Source organism: Schistocerca americana, chromosome 7, assembly GCF_021461395.2.
Source record: "Schistocerca americana isolate TAMUIC-IGC-003095 chromosome 7, iqSchAmer2.1, whole genome shotgun sequence".
NCBI classification, from domain to species: domain Eukaryota; kingdom Metazoa; phylum Arthropoda; class Insecta; order Orthoptera; family Acrididae; genus Schistocerca; species Schistocerca americana.
In genome coordinates this window covers 616,851,074-616,868,474 of record NC_060125.1, presented here as the reverse complement: position 1 = coordinate 616,868,474, position 17,401 = coordinate 616,851,074, and the positions used below count along the sequence as shown (strand labels likewise).

General features: G+C 40.3%; 1 protein-coding gene across 1 annotated transcript in view; it reads left to right on the top strand.

Moving 5' to 3' along the window:
- The window catches only part of LOC124622047 (cytochrome P450 6a2-like), a 114,826-nt gene that overhangs the window by 25,697 nt on the left and 71,728 nt on the right, over positions 1–17,401 (top strand). The window lies entirely within an intron of this gene.

Sequence of the window (17,401 nt, the reverse complement as noted above, 5' to 3'; positions counted from 1 at the left end):
TCCTCACACACAACTGCACTGGGCTGCTACTACTGACAGACTGCACTGCTCACAGACTGCCCACTGACAGACTGCTCGCAACTGTACTGTACGACTACTACTGACAGAGTGCTGCTCGCAACACTCGCGCGGTCAAGCGCAGACTAACTACGATAAATGGCTCTCTGGTCAAAGATTTTATCATGCCTCACCATCGCTGCTACGTTACATAGGTGTTTCATAACCCTCCACTGGGGGGGCAAAAATTTGGCAGCGATGGTGAGTCATTTGGACTTGCCATCGCAAGAATTTTTTTTTTTAATTAATCAATTTTTACAATTTACAGAATATTCAAATGTAGTACATAAATTAAATGTGGTGCACACGCACCGAGTACAAATATATCAGACAAAGACAAAATGTGAGTACAAAACATAGTAGCAAATCAGAAAACTGTATATACAAATTATTTGACAGATAACAAAGTGCACACGCACTGAAAAAATTCTGTAGCATTTTCAGAACAAATAAACAGAATGGCAAAAAATCATGTTGACAAGTGACATGAGTGCACATGCACTGCAGTTGAGGACATATCGGCAAATGACGAAATGTATATACAATGAGTAACAATGACATAAGTGAATACGCACTGAAGTAATGAACATATCAGGAAATCATAAAAGGTATACAGAATGAGTACAAATCATATTGAAAAATGAGAAAAGTGTACAGGCACTGAAGTTCAGTAGAAAGCATATTAACACATAACATAAGTGCACATGCACTGTAGTTCAGAACATATCATCAAAATAAAAATGTATATACAATATAAAGGACAAGAGTGCACATATACTGTACTTCAGAACAAATCGAAAAAATGTCTTTAGCATTTTCACAACAAATAAACATAATGGCAAAATCATGTCGACAAGTGACATAAGTGTACTCGCACTGGAGTTCAGCAAATAGAAAAAAAAAAATGTATAGCCCATAAACATAAATGATGTTAGCAAAAAAATGATTTTCACTATTAGGATAGGAAAGGGAAGGATTGCATCATGGTTGTAGCACTTCAGATTGCACACAGCTGTTCTGAAAGTCCATATCTTTCCACGGAAGTACAACACCAAGTGACACAATTTGAAGTTCTTTTCCCATCAGAATTTATCAGCGTAGCCAAGACACTGACCTGTCGTAGTAATGTTCCATGTTCTCATTTTGGCAGTTCACTAGGTACACCAAACAGTGCGACCATAATAACGTCTTCATCGCTCACGGTGGTGGACAGCATGTCGTGTCAACACCACGCTCTTACAAGGCACACCAACGTAGAATTAGTGCAAAAACCAAATACAGTGCTCCATGATCATGAGGATGGACAGGACAAATGGATATTGCAGTAATTCAGGGTAGTTAGCTCATAAGATAAAGGACATTAAGTCACATAATACTGAGAATTACAGTAGTAGTTTGCGGCATTCATAGCGCAGTTAGTGAACATTTATGTACCAAGTATGTAGTATTACAGAATAATGTTCATAAAATTAAATTATTGGCATCATGGGTAATCGTATTACAATAAACAGTGGCAGTCCTTGGCCAGTTACAAAGCATATTTAGTATGACAGAATAATGTTCATCAGAAGTCTTAATTGAAAAGGAGAGTCAGTTATTGGCCTAGCATTAACATAATACATTGAGTGATACAAATTATTGGCACTCATTGGCCATTTACCAAAACATGAAAAGTCAACATTGAAAACAAGAGCTGATTAATGGCATAATTAATAACATAATTCATTTAGTGACATTAATTAATGGCACTCAGTGGCCAGTTATAGAACATGAAAAATCATCATTGAAAACAGGAGCTAATTAATGGCATAATTATTAACATAATTCATTTAGTGACATTAATTATTGGCACTCAGTGGCCAGTTATAGAACATGAAAAGTCATAATTGAAAACGGGAGCTAATTAATGGCATAATTAATAACATAATTCATTTAGTGACTTAATTATTGGCACTCAGTGGCCAGTTAGCAAAATATGAAAAGTCATAATTCATTTAGTTATATTAATTATTGGCACTCAGTGGCCAGCAAGTATTGAATAGTATAAAACATTGTTCATCATTCAATGTTATTCAGGTCATTAAGAAGTCATTATTAAAAATCAGTTAATTACAGTCATAGCATTAATAATCAGGGGCATTATAAGTAGTCTCATTACAATAAACAGTGGCAGTTATTAGCCAGTTACAAAGCATTATTTTATATATATATATATTTTTTTTTTTTGTATCATTAAGAAGTCATTACTGAAGTGACATACTATTCAGAGCTGATCAGCGTTACTCACAACTCTCTTAAACTGGTATCATTACTTGGGACTGGTAATACATTTTTTTTGTTAGCAATGCATTGCGTAGGGATCGATAATTAATTGCTGAGGCATAACACTATTTGCTTTTGACCTATCGCTGCTAATGAGGATAGGTAACGTCATTCGTCATGAGTCAGCTGTCGCAAGGTTATGTAACAAGGCAGTATATGTGATCACATTTATAAATGATAGACACAAATGGGTAAAAAAAATAAAAATGCAAGTACTAGAACAGGTATAATAAGTAACAGGTTTAGTAAGTATCATGAAAAGCTTCTCCTGGAAAAAAAAAATATAAAATGGATTATTGAGCTGAAAGAAGAAACGCATACTATGCTGAAAAGTAGTGAACTTCGAATTAACAGGTAGTGAAATGTGTATAAATATGTGTTCCATAGCTGTCCTTTCCAAAACTTTCTGTCATCCTACTATGCAATATAACACCTGCTGTCAAAGCAAACTTCAACAAATACTTAAATAACTACATAGCATAAATACATAACTTCAACATTATCCTCATCTGTAAAGAAAAAACTTCATTATCAATCACTTCATTATTCATATTATCATAACTTCATTATTATCATCACCTGTAAAGAAAAACTTCATTATTCATAGTAGCATATCCTTCATCATTATTCATCAGCATTCATTATCATCTGCAAAAAAAATCACTTCATTACTCATTACACAACTATTCCTTATCTCTAGCATATTTCATCACTAAAACTAAGATGTGCATCAATCACCTTGTATTCTGAAAGAAAAAATTAGTTAAGACCGCTATTCTACGATGAGTATAGTATAGTCTTGTTAATGCTTGTTAATCCTGATCCATTTACTCTTCCTCATAAAGTTATTGCATCTTCTTTAGTTTATTCCGTAGGTGAAATTCCCATTTCGGTTGAATTTATTTCTTACACTCATCATTTCTTTTTGAAATTGATGAACAGAGATTAATGTCTTGCATTGAAATCCTATACCCACTAAATAATGACTGGTTTATGGTGACATAATTAACCATACAGCATAACATGACAGAAAACGTAATATGTCAAAGACATTGACAGTGTTCAGATGCAAAAATGTACACAGAATAATACAATGCAGCAGCAAAAAAAAAAAAAAAAAAAAAAAAATGTAAAACAGTCACGATCTTGAGATGTCATAGGGCAACAAAAATGTCAAAGTCAACTGGTGTGTGTTATATCTTAGCTATTTCCCAATGCATACGGACAAAACATGAAAAAATCGTATATATATATAAGAAACAAAAAATGTGATGTTCGTTGTGTTCAGCTTGTATGTACTGTAGTTAATAGAGGAGAGAATTAAAGACTTTAATGGAGAGAGAATTTGATAAAATTAATACGTCACTACATAGAATTGCATAATTATTCATAAAATACGTAAATTCATCTGAAAAAATATGCACGGTCTGATGTGTAACGACAAGAAAAGCGACCTGCTAACCTTACCTTGCCGGGCACTTGCCAAGAAAAATACGATAATCATCAATAATTAGTCATGTGAATATAATTGCATTACTAAATGGCATCATAGTGTGTTGAATCATACAGGGTCTTCATTCAATAAAGGGTTTAATATTTGACCAATGGTGGTTGCCTTTCGATTTTCTGGTTCTCAAAGTTTCGACGTGTACAACATTGGGGTGAGGGATGCTGCGAATCCGATATGGACCTGCGTATAGAAGTTCAAATTTACTGCATTTACCTTTTATTTTGCTGGATAAATAGTGTGTACGTACTAATATCTTCTGTCCAATGTGAAAGTCGCGACGTGTACAAACCTGTTTTTGCTGTCTTCTCCGGTGCTCTGCGGCACATTTGATGTTGTTCAGCGCAATGTCAATTATTTCGTGGTGTCTTAGTCGACGACAGCTAGGGAAGTTTACTAATTCTTTAATTTTGTTTGGTGGTTCAACGTTTTTCAGTATAACAGACGGAGATAGCATATTTGTTAACCAGTTCGTCAGGAATGCATAATAACCAATTGTTGCTGTCAGGATGAGAGCGTCGAAACAGAATGTCATTGCGTACAGTGCAATGGTTTCTAATCGTAACATTATTCCTATCTTGCTAAAGGTGTTTAATTTCTTTCCACACGTTGTCTTTATTTTGTTCTTGTGCTATGTCCTGTAATGACGATGAAATAAAGTTTTCAAATGCAACTTGCTGAATATACATGACACTGAAATTTGCTTTGCAGAAGTTGGTTGCTACGTCTTGCTGATTGTTGCTGAGACAACGGGATAGTGCGTCTGCTACAATATTTTGTGTACCGGGAATGTGAACAATTGTAAAATTAAATTCCTGCAAGTAAAGTTTCCATCTACTTAATCTGTCGTGAGTTAATTTAGCCGAAAGTAAAAATTGTATCGCTCTGTGGTCTGTGTAGACGGTGGTATGTCTGCCATAAAGAAAATGCCGAAATCTCGTAAAAGCCCATACAACACATAATGTTTCCAATTCTGTAACGGAGTAATTTCGTTCAGCAGGTGACAAAATGCGACTTGCAAATGCGATGTTTTTAATTACTGGAGGGCCATCTTCTTCAATTTCCTGGAAAATGTGTACGCCTAAAGCGGTGTTAGAACTGTCGGTGGCAATGGAAAAATTTCTAGTAAGATCTGGGTGCGATAAAAGTGGAGCATTCAACAAAGCATGTTTCAGGTTCACGAATTCAGAGTGTGCTTGCTTATCCCATGACCAAATACTGTTTTTACCTGTTAATTGGCATAACCTGGGTGTGTCTAAAGCGGAGTGATAAATAAATTTACGAAAAAAGTTAATTAAACCCAAAAAACTGCGTAATTGCTTCTTTGTCATAGGAACAGTAATGTCACGTAGAGCTTGAAGTTTTTCCGGATCAGGCGCAATGCCTTCTGCTGAAATTATGTGTCCAAGAAATTTTATAGAAGTTTTGCCAAAGTGCGATTTACTGAGGTTAATTGTGAGTCCTTGTGCATGAAAAGTTTGCAACAGTTGTTTTAAAATCACATTGTGTTCAGACCAGTTAGCTTCTGCGATAAGAATGTCGTCTACATATGTCGTAATTCTGTCCTTAATGCAAACGTGTGTCGGATGGCGTCAAAATTAATAATATTTTCGTGAAGAAGATTCTGCGTGTCAAAATTATTGCTTACGTTACTGGAATATGAAACCTGTACTGTATATGGTCAAATTCTATCGTACGTGCTGTTATTTACGGGAGAATGTTGTGGCATATCCACTATATGAACTGCTCTGTTATTTCTTACTGACGTATTACGCTATCGATGACACCTATTGTCTGGTTCATTCATGATAATATGTTGTTGCTGATGTTGTTGCTGCTCATAAGATCGACTGTTATTAAAATTACGCTGAAAATTGAGCTCTTTAATTTTACGTCTGTCGTGATAGTCATTCCTATACGGTGCATTGCGATACGAGTTGAAATAGTGTGTTGTCTGTACGTAGTTATTTCTTTGCTGCCATGCGTTACTATTTGTTGGAGCTGGGACTATACGTGCACGCGGCGAAACATTAAAGTTCGGTTGACCTTGTAGACTGCATTGTTGGTTAGGTATGCTAAGCGGCTGACTTTCATGCTATTGTGGTGAAAAACATCTATTGTTACAAAAATGTGGTTGCGACTGCCGAAAATTTTGTACATACCGATGATTACGATTTTATCTGTTATTAAAGTTCTCGTAGTTGTCATTTCTCGAGTGCCTAATGAAAATTGTCACATTCCGTAAAAATTTGTCTTATCGGGTTTTTATTACAACGTTTCTTAATTCTACATAGAGCAATAGTTAAAGAGCTGTTTTGATAGATATAAAGGATAGTAGAAGAAAAGGCAGCAGTGCAGAAAACTAAAGATGAAACAGCACTACTACAGCTCGGGGCCCTATGCTCGCTACGGCACATATTCATTAAAGCGTAATGAATCCCCTGAGGTCAATTACGCGCTGCAAATACATTTCAGCTTTTCCGTTGCACGCAATAGCGGTAAAAATCCATAAGCAAATTGTTGTATTCTTGTTAACTCCAATTTCTGCATTACAGGTAATGCTGTTGAAAGTACAATAGCGAATTGTCTTATAGGGGTCAAAGCCAGCTTCCGCATTACAGGCGATAGCGGTGAAAGTACAAAAATAAATTGTCGTATACAGTGCAAAGCGTGTACCTGTACGCTGCCATTATTAATTTCCTTAGATTTTCTTACAAATGCAAATTGCTCGAAATCTACGTTCTCGTCACTCAGTTTGAGAACACGTTCAGGTTTGTGAGTGAATCTGTTCGTCTGCGTCATTTCGGATTTCAAGTTGCGTTGCTTCTCAGACTTTAAGTCGCGTGGCTTTTCGGATTTTAAGTCGCATAGTTGCTGTAAATTGCTCACATTATACACGCTGCGTGACTCTGACAGATGCTCGCAACGTGGCGGGTTCTGTGACGTATTGGTGACTGAAATAATGGTTAATTCTTTTACTGTAATACTTTCGTCAATTTGGTTGTTGTGTCGTTCACTTTTATTAACAACTTCCGTATTCACAGTGTGTGAAACTTCCAGTGACTTTAAATTAAACTCGTCGCGTATCTGTACTGCGTTTTTAGGGCATTGTTCAGTGACTGCATTAATTTCGTGTTTCTGTGTTTCGTTTGCTGAACATTGTTCAGTGACTGCATTAATCTCGTCTTTATGTGATTCTGTTGTGCCTACACGTGTGCTACTTAATTCTTGCGCAATAGTGCCAACTTCTTCATTACTGTTATTAGCACAAGCCTTAGTATCCTCACGTAATTGTTCTTTACTGTCCTGACATTGCACGGTAACAGCTGTAATCTGCTCACTAACTTGTTTGTTCTGTTCTTTAAGGTCGTCTTGTTTTTCGTTTGTGAGCTCGAAACTTTTATCAATTGTTTCGCTAAGTTGTTTGTGAAAGTCGTCTAATTTTTCATTTAAGTGTTGTTTGAGTTTTTCGTTATCTTGTTTGATCTGTTCACTAAGTTGTTTGAGATTTTCACTCTGTTGTTTGGAATTTTTATCAAATTTTTCATTAAACTGTTTGAAATTTTGCAGCAAAAATGCCATAATTGGATCCGATTCAAAATTAGCATTTCTATTCTCTGTGCTATTCAATGGTCGATCTGGAATTGTCTCGTTTTGTGTGACCATTTGGTCATTCTGTAATTTACAAAAAGGTTTGCCAGTCAAATGTACACTGTCAGTCATTGTTTCAGAATTAAATAGATCCGTCGTACTTTCAGAACACTGTCCATTTTCATTAGACAAATTTGTCTGTTCGTCACGTGAATTTAGTAAACCGGTTGTGTTAAGCTGGGCAGCGCTCATTACAATAGTGCGCCCCGCGTCATCAATTGTCGTCAGATCAACAGAGGACATAACCGAGTTCGTTTGTTCATCATTAAGACAAAAATCATCATTAGTGGTTGGAACGCATTGATTGTCAGTGAACGCAGGATTGTCATCATTACACTGCGTGTCACAATTACTATCGGTCACGCTGTTTAAGTCGGTAATTTCATTCAAAATACCTCGCGATACACTATTCACAGTCTTTCGCGGCATTTTTACAATAGTCACAAATATTCACAAAACAAATAAGCACAAATGCAAAAAGGCAACAAACAAATACAACAGAGCAACGAATTGCCGTTGACCTGTAGAAAGAAAGTCACAAGATTAGTAATAGCGTTGCGCCAAATCCTAATTATATCTAAGCAAATAAGAGCAGATATCTGACTGTTTTTCAAAAGACTCTCAATGAAATACGATCCTGGACTGGGTGTCGCCAAGTGTAACCTCCCCACAAAAATTCAAAAGGCAATATTATTTATGAATGCTAATGGTCATTGAGCTAAGTGTAAGCTCCCCAGAGAAATTTTAAAAAGGACAATATTTAATAGAAATGGAGCCAAACGTAACCTCCCTGCATTGAAATGTACTGACAAAGACAATAAAATCTGTGAAATTCGCAATCAGACTCTCGTGTAAGCTCCCACAAAAAAAATAATAAAAGACAATTCAATGCTAATGAAACTTCAGTGACAATGAAAATTCAATTAAACCGAAATATCGGTCTTTGGCCCTGTGTAAAAAATCAGAATTAATTTCTTACCTCAGTACAACTGGATGTCAAATTTCAGCTCTTATTGTTGGCCATGGCTTGGAGGAACTGCATCGCAAATAATATTTTTTTTTTTTTTTTTGAAATTTAACTGAAACTTTACTTTAAAGGAAATGGAAGGAAATCGTTGGTTCAATTAAAAGGTTCTTTTGTAAAAATTGCTTTGAAATCAAAATTATCATTGGGCCGTTTATTGCACAAATTAGTTACAGTTGATTTACATTATTAGCTGAGCATTGCTGATTCATAACCTTGTTTAAAAAATAATATACCTCGTCCTGAATCTTGACCAGAGTGCCATGTCGACGCCCGCCGACGCCTCGCACACAACTGCACTGGGCTGCTACTACCGACAGACTGCACTGCTCACAGACTGCCCACTGACAGACTGCTCGCAACTGTACTGCACGACTACTACTGACAGAGTGCTGCTCGCAACACTCGCGCGGTCAAGCGCAGACCAACTACGATAAATGGCTCTCTGGTCAATGATTTTATCATGCCTCACCATCGCTGCTACGTTACATACGTGTTTCAACAGATTGAACAACATCGGGGAGAGGCTATAACCACTGCTTCCCTTTCATGTCCCTCGACTCTTATAACTGCCATCGTGTTAGTATTTTGCAGCTGTGACTTTCCTTAAGATTTCCTTAGTGATAATGCACCCCCCTTTGTCCGCTCAAAACTGTGTTTCGGGAATGCGACATCTCACATGACCGCCGTTCCTTGTTAGCCACAGCCAACTTTTCGCTGAACGGGTGTACTGCAGTCTCATACCACTCCCTCATTGTTTTCATTCTCAGATGAAAATGAAATGGAATAGATCTATACCACAGCTAAATGTGGTCTTCAATAGCGATCGATAAAACAACCCCAGAAGGTTTTGAAGTTTGCGTACACTCTTAATTCCTCTCTGTCCGACATGTGGTGTGTAAACGACCTCCTACTGTAGCAAGTTACCCAATCCAGAAGAATTACACTCGAGCTAGGAGCTGTATTGATTTTGGACAATGGTGAAAGGTGAGGCGTGCTGCCAGGTTAAATGCGGGTAACGTTGTTCTTATCAAGAGTTTTCGAGCCCAAGGCCAGGGGTATAAAACGATTTAGAGTAAGTGCACGCCAAGATTGGTGGCGCCTTGCAAAAGACTTAATCTATCTAACTAGTCAAGTCTTACATCGCTTAGCCTTAAATACTATTTGAGGTTAAAGCCTACAGCCTTCTGTCTCAAAACAAATATTTACAGCAGTTGTATTTAATTCATGGGTCTCCAGCCGCTTTAAAATTAAAGAAATTTTCTGTCGATAGTCAAGCTTAGAATTTGCGCTGTAATGTTTGGACCACTAAATGAAGTGTCGTGTTTGGAGTGTGACTGACAGCCGCTCATTCTGGCGCCCTTCCACAATTCCTGGTACTTTGCTTGTCCTACGGGCTTAGCCGGGCGTCTCACAAACTGATCTTCCTCAAGGTCGGTTTCTACCAGTTTCTTCACAATATACAATTAAATAAATTAAAAGAAATTTTAAACCTGGAACACACGCAGGACAAATGAATTAACTTGTGAAGCTAAGCAACAAAATAGGCCTTAAGTTTTCAGATTTGCACTGTGACACAAGGACAGGAACACCAGACACCTAAAACAGTGTCCACAACGACCATCACCTACATTTGCTGAAACAACAGATCAAACTAACTTCGCAAGCCAAGCTTTCACAGGCATACCTCCATGCACAAATGTCGGAAGCAAATGTTCAAAAACTTGCTCACCAAAATATCTTCCACCCTATGATGACCGGGGTTGAACAAGTTGGGCCCGGCGTGTTTACATAGCCATTTCACCGATGTTTTCAACCATTGCTTGCGCCGATCGTGCCACTGGCGAGCAGTCGACATCCAAGTCTCGCGCATCTCCGCCGAACACCTTTGGAGCATGGTATGATGATGATGTAAATCAGATTTAAAGCAGTCACCATTACAAATAAATACGTATGTGCGATTAATATTGCCTTTTAATTTTAACAAGTTTGAATATCGCTAATATCTCCAATTATGATCATAGAAATAACGTTGTAGTGTGCTGGCGACGACCCGATAGGCAAACCTGCTTTCTCTAGACTTTAAGAAGCCATAAAGTCGAGAGGCTCATTACTTTGCACCAAAGTGATATCTGCCGAAGTAGTGCCAACCACACTTTTCCTGAGATAATCATACAGCGTGTTGCTAATGTTACCACTAAAAATTAAAGTTAACCACTCCCTCGCTTCATCAGTATTGTTACGACGAGGACTCAGGGGAGAATGCCCACTATTGCCTGGAATGTTTGCTCTAGCATTGGTGTCGTTGCTACGACATTTAAAGTATATACACTGATGGGGGGAAAAAAACAGCAACACCGAAAAATAATGTATAGGAATGAAATTTCGGGAATACCATGCCGAAGTAACATGTCTGATTAACAATGCAAGATCACAGGTGAGTGAAAGAGCGAGATAACCTACTGCAAATGTGAAAGGCTGGTATATTAATAACCAGTGTAAACGCCACAATGTTGAATGCAAGCATGCAAATATGCATGCATTGAGCTCCATATGTGCCGAGTTTCAGTTTGTGCACTAGAGATCCACGACTGATGCGCTTGATTGGTCATTACAGGGATGACATCTACATCTACATTTACATGATTATTCTGCAATTCACATTTAAGTGCTTCGCAGAGGGTTCATCGAACCACAATCATACTATTTACCATTTCACTCCCGAACAGCGCGCGGGAAAAATGAACACCTAAACTTTTCTGTTCGAGCTCTGATTTCTCCTATTTTATTTTGATGATCATTCCTACCTATGTAGGTTGGGCTCAACAAAATATTTTCGCATTCGGAAGAGAAAATTGGTGACTGAAATTTCGTAAATAGATCTCGCCGCAACGAAAAACGTCTTTGCTTTAACGACTTCCATCCCAACTCGCGTATCATATCTTCCACACCCTCTCCCCTATTACGTGATAATACAAAACGAGCTGCCCTTTTTTGCACCCTTTCGATGTCCTCCGTCAGTCCCATCTGGTAAGGATCCCACACCGCGATGCAATATTCTAACAGAGGACGAACGAGTGGAGTGTGTCTCTTTAGTGGACTTGTAGCATCTTCTAAGTGTCCTGCCAATAAAACGCAACCTTTGGCTCGCCTTCCCCACAATATTATCTAGGTGGTCTTTCCAACTGAAGTTGTTCGTAATTTTAACACCCAGGTACTTAGTTGAATTAACAGCCTTGAGAATTGTACTATTTATCGAGTAATCGAATTCCAACGGATTTCTTTTGGAACTCATGTGGATCACCTCACACTTTTCGTTATTTAGCGTCAACTGCCACCTGCCGCACCATACAGCAATCACTTCTAAATCGCTTTGCAACTGATACCGGTCTTCGGATGACCTTACTACACGGTGAATTACAGCATCATCTGCGAACAACCTAAGAGAACTGCTCAGATTGTCACCCAGGTCATTTATATAGATCAGGAACAGCAGAGGTCCCAGGACGCTTCTCTTGGGAACACTTGATATCACTTCAGTTTTACTCGATGATTTTCCGTCTATTACTACGAACTGCGACCTTCCTGACAGGAAATCACGAATCCAGTCGCGCAACTGAGACGATACCCCATAGGCCCGCAGCTTGATTAGAAGTCGCTTGTGAGGAACGGTGTCAAAAGCTTTCCGGAAATCTAGAAATACGGAATCAACTTGAGATCCCCTGTCGATAGCGGCCATTACTTCGTGCGAATAAAGAACTAGCTGCGTTGCACAAGAACGATGTTTTCTGAAACCATGCTGATTACGTATCAATAGGTCGTTCCCTTCGAGGTGATTCATAATGTTTGAATACAGTATATGCTCCAAAACCCTACTGCAAACCGACGTCAATGATATAGGTCTGTAGTTCGATGGATTACTCCTACTACCCTTCTTAAACACTGGTGCGATCTGCGCAATTTCCCAATCTGTAGGTACAGATCTATCGGTGAGCGAGCGGTTGTATATGATTGATAAGTAGGGAGCTGTTGTATCAGCGTAATCTGGAAGGACACTGGAGTTGTCGTACGATTATGTCCAACATGTGCTCGATTGGAGACAGATCCGATGATCGAGGGGGCAAGCCAGTATCACGACACTCTGAAGAGCATGATGGGTTACAAAAGCGGTATGCAGGTGAGCGTTATCCTGTTTCACCGTTGACATCACAACGGATTGAATCGACAGAGTGAGGTACAAATGTTCAGTCAGGATGCAATCTGATAACCGCGAAAGCCATGAAGCTGTCCTACGAAATCGCACCCAGGTCCACAACTTCAGGTCTAAGTCCAGGGTGTGTAGCACCAGGTGTTAGTCCACTATGTCTAGCATGCAGACAGGTTGGTTGCAGTCCGTCAACCTTCCTCTTCTAACAGACACACGGCCATCACTGGCAACGAGTCAGAAGTACCATTCACGGGAAAACGCAGCAGACCTCCACCTTGCCCTCCAATAAGCTCTCGCTTGACACCACTGAAGTCGCAAATGGCGGTGGTCGGGGGCCAGTGAAATTCACGCTACCAGGGCGTCTGGCTCGCAGCTCTTCTTGAAGTAACCGATCTGTAACAGTTCGGTGTTTCACTGTGGCACCAACTGCTGCACACATTTCTGCTGCAGATGCAGTAACATGCGCCAGAGCCGTACGCCGAACACGATGGTCTTTCCTCTCGGTAGTGCCACGTGGCCTTCCGGAGCGCAGTCTTCTTGTGACCGTACATTCTCGTGAACACCGCTGCCCGCATTCATGTACAATATGTACAATGGCTACATTCCTACCAAGTCTCTCTGCAGTATCGTCGAAGGAACGTCGAGCTCCTGGTAGACCTATCACTCGACTTCGCCCAAACACAGTTCAAATGGTTCAAATGGCTCTGAGCACTATGGGACTCAACATCTTAGGTCATAAGTCCCCTAGAACGTACTTAGAACTACTTAAACCTAACTATCCTAAGGACATCACACACACCCATGCCCGAGGCAGGATTCGAACCTGCGACCGTAGCAGTCCCGCGGTTCCGGACTGCAGCGCCAGAACCGCACGGCCACCGCGGCCGGCTCAAACACAGTAAGGTGTTGATAACGGCGTCTTTGTTGCCTTACAGGCCTACTCGACTAACATCAACTCAAGTCAACACGTCCGTTCTGAAAGGTACCAAACGGTCACGAACATTACAGCATCTATTTAAAGCAAACCAACTTTGCATTTTCATAGAGGCGGTTCTAGCGCCACTCTTCCGCGGCAGGCGTGAAATTTTGACGGACATCGTCTTTCAGATATAGAAACACTCCTACCAGCTTTTGTTTAGGCCCTACAACTTCTTCTTCGTTTTGCGATTTTTTCTCCGTGAGAGTAGAACACCAAAGGCTGCAGTTCTGTAAGGCTGCCGAATTTCAGTAAATGCGTACGCTGATGACGTTAGAACACTTTCAGCAGATGCAGATGATCCATTAATGCTGAGATGTAAAGTAGAAGCTTAGAACAAGTAAGAGGAGCGGTTCTTAACAGGGACAAATCCGCCACCTAACGAGCTAGGTGCGGGATGCCACCACTCCACATGGAGGTCCTTCCGAGCGTAACGGAAGACAAACCACTAGCGACATATCTCCCAGCAGGTATTCACGTTATCAAACGAACCAGAAAACCAGAATGTTCATCATGTCGTATGTGATACGTGAACACTGACAACAGCACATGAACCAATTACAGACATTGCTCTTTAAAAATATGTATATTCTACCACAGCTGTAACAGATAGAGTTTGTCTATGCACCCGAAATACTAAAGCAGACTGCATCAGCTGGTGGTGAACCATACGGTAAGAAAATGTTCTGGAAGTACACTTCCAGACTAACACAACACCGACCACAGTCGGAGTAACTGGTTTACGAAATCCGTACATTATTTTAGCATCATATGCATAAAGGTCAACAACCGCATCCTGAAAGTAAGAACAATGTCCGTCACAAGATCTTTCATGCTTCACTGTAGACATCCAGATACATCACCCCCACACATGGAATGCTCCGGATCCCCCTTTCTGTATCACAGGCAATACTAATTAGATGCAAGTAATATGTCGAAGACAATGTGCGCCTGTCCATGGCAAACTTGTACAGCATATTCTTCGAATTGCCTCCCGTGCATGTAAGGCTTATCGTCCATCATAGAACGATCAGGCCACGTGTGTGGTTTAATGCGAGTCAAACCATTCTTAGTATCAACGTTAGGTCGCAATTGTATAACACTGTCAATGACAAAATGATGACACGAGAGAAACTATTTCGAATCGGAATGCCACCAGATACATGTTAGGTAATGTGAGGACGACAAAATGCCCAACAACGCCGTTTAATGTACGCTAATAGAAACAAAAGTGCTCATGGGTCCAAGAGAGGTTGTCCACACATAATGCCCACTGCACCTTCACAAATAACACGAGAAAATTTGTTACGACCGGATCGGCACTTCTATCGAGCTACAAAACAAAATAGCTATGTGTGGTATGTGGTTCACGCTGTATTTCCATTCTTACGGATTAAACTCCAGTGGCAACGCTAGTATTTAAATCAGCAACAATGTTTATTAAAACCAAGTTGCTGCATAAATATAAACAAGTTTTCTGAAATTATCTAGCTTCCTCTGCCAGTAAAGCAGAATGAGGTTCCCGTACAAGAAGTTTTCTGTTCTTCGAAAAGGGTACTAGACACATCAAAAATGTGTTGCATCACGTCGGTTCCCGGAAGTCCTGAAGATAGACTTTGACTGTGTACATTGTATCACAGACACAGTCCCTTTGACTGTTCAGAGATGTCACGAAACCCGCCCAAAAATGTAAACAACCATGCATGAGCAGTGCCTATTAGACGGAGGGAGTCCGACAGCCGATCAGTTTCAGTTATTCCACGAGGAATGAGGTACACAGCTCGTGTTGTCTGTAGTTCAAACACGCCTAGACTGTCAATGCTTTGTGCCAGGAAGAGCTCTCAACAAGGGAAGTGTCCAGGTGTCTCGGAATGAACCAAAGCGATGTCGTTCGGACATGGAGGAGATACAGAGAGACAGGAACTGTGACAGGCATCGCTCAGCCCCCCAGAGGGCTTCTGCTGAAGTGGATGACCGCTACCTATGGACAATGGATCGGAGGAACGCTGAAAGCAACGCCACCATGTTGAATAATGCTTTTCGTGCAGCCACATGACGTCGTGTTACGACTCAGACTGTGCGCAATAGGCTGCATGATACGCAGCTTCACTACCAACGTCCATGGCGAGGTTCATCTTTGCAATCGCAACACCAAGCAACACTGCACAGGTTGTCCAACAACATGCCGAATGGACCACTCAGCATTGGCATCACGTTCTCTTCACCGACAAACGTCGAAGTCGTGCTTAGTGCCAACCCGGTCTGGCTGAATGCCTTAGACACACTATACAGCGAGTGCTGCAAGGTACAGGTACCCTGCTGTTTCGGAATAGCATTATGTGGGGTCGACGTACGCCGCTGGTGGTCATGGAATGCGCCGTAATGGCTGTACGATACGTGAATACCACCCTCCGGCCGATTGTGCAACCACATCGGCAGCATATTGGCGAGACATTCATCTTCATGAACGACAATTCGCGCCCCCATCGTGCATATCTTGTGAATGAGTTCCTTCAGGATAACGACATCACTCGACTAGAGTGGCCAGCATGTTCTCTAGAGACAAACACTATCGAACATGCCTGGGATATGAAACGTAATGACAGTTTAAAATTGTGTGCCGGAACGAGACTCGAACTCGGGACCTTTGTCTTTCGCGGGTAAGTGCTCTACCACTTTCCCGTGAAAGCCAAAGGACCCGAGTTAGAGTCTCCGTCCGGCACACAGTTTTAATCTGTCAGGAAGTTTGATATCAGCGCACACTCCGGTGCAGAGTGAAAATCTCATTACGCCTGAGATAGACTGAAAAGGGCTGTTTATGGACGACTTGATCCACCCACCACTCTGAAGGATCTATGCCGAATCACAGTTGAGAAGTGGTACAATCTGGATCAACAGTGCCTTGATGAACTTGTGGATAGTATGCCATGACGAATACAGTAATGAATCAATGCAAGAGGACGTGCTACTGGGCATTAGAGGTACCGCTGTGAACATGAATCTGGACTACCACATATGAAGGTCTCTCTGTATGGTGGTACAACATGCAATGTTCATGAGCAATAAAAATAGCTGAAATGATGTTTATGTCGATCTCCATTCCAATTTTCTGTACCGGTTCCGGAGCTCTCGGAACCGAGGTGATGTAACACATTTTTGATGAAAAGTCTTCGTGATTTGTGTTTTTTGTTCAAAGTGTTATAAGTGTATTTCTAATTTCTCGAAAAGGGATGCTATTAGAGTTTTTCTCTGAAGAAGTGTTTTCATTCCTGATGTGTTGCGGGGTGTTATGATTTTTCGCCCACATGGTGACCTTTATTAGTTCTTAAAGACGAGATCTGTTTAGTTAACACTCCACGAAGAGTTTGTTTTATTGGTTTACATGTTCATTTGTTCTTCAGGCACAATATCATCCTCCACCAACACGACGTTTCAGTTTGCAGAATCAACGGTAATGCACCCGAAACGATCGTTACACGAAGCTATTCAGTTTTGAGAATACTTTTCCTAAGCTTAACAACACTCATTTAAGTGCGACGAAACATTATTAAACATTTATCACCTTAATTACTTTTGAATACATTGTGGGAGGGAACAGTGATCAATGTGTTACAATATTTACTATCGAAAACAGTCTTGATCTCGATTTATTTATAA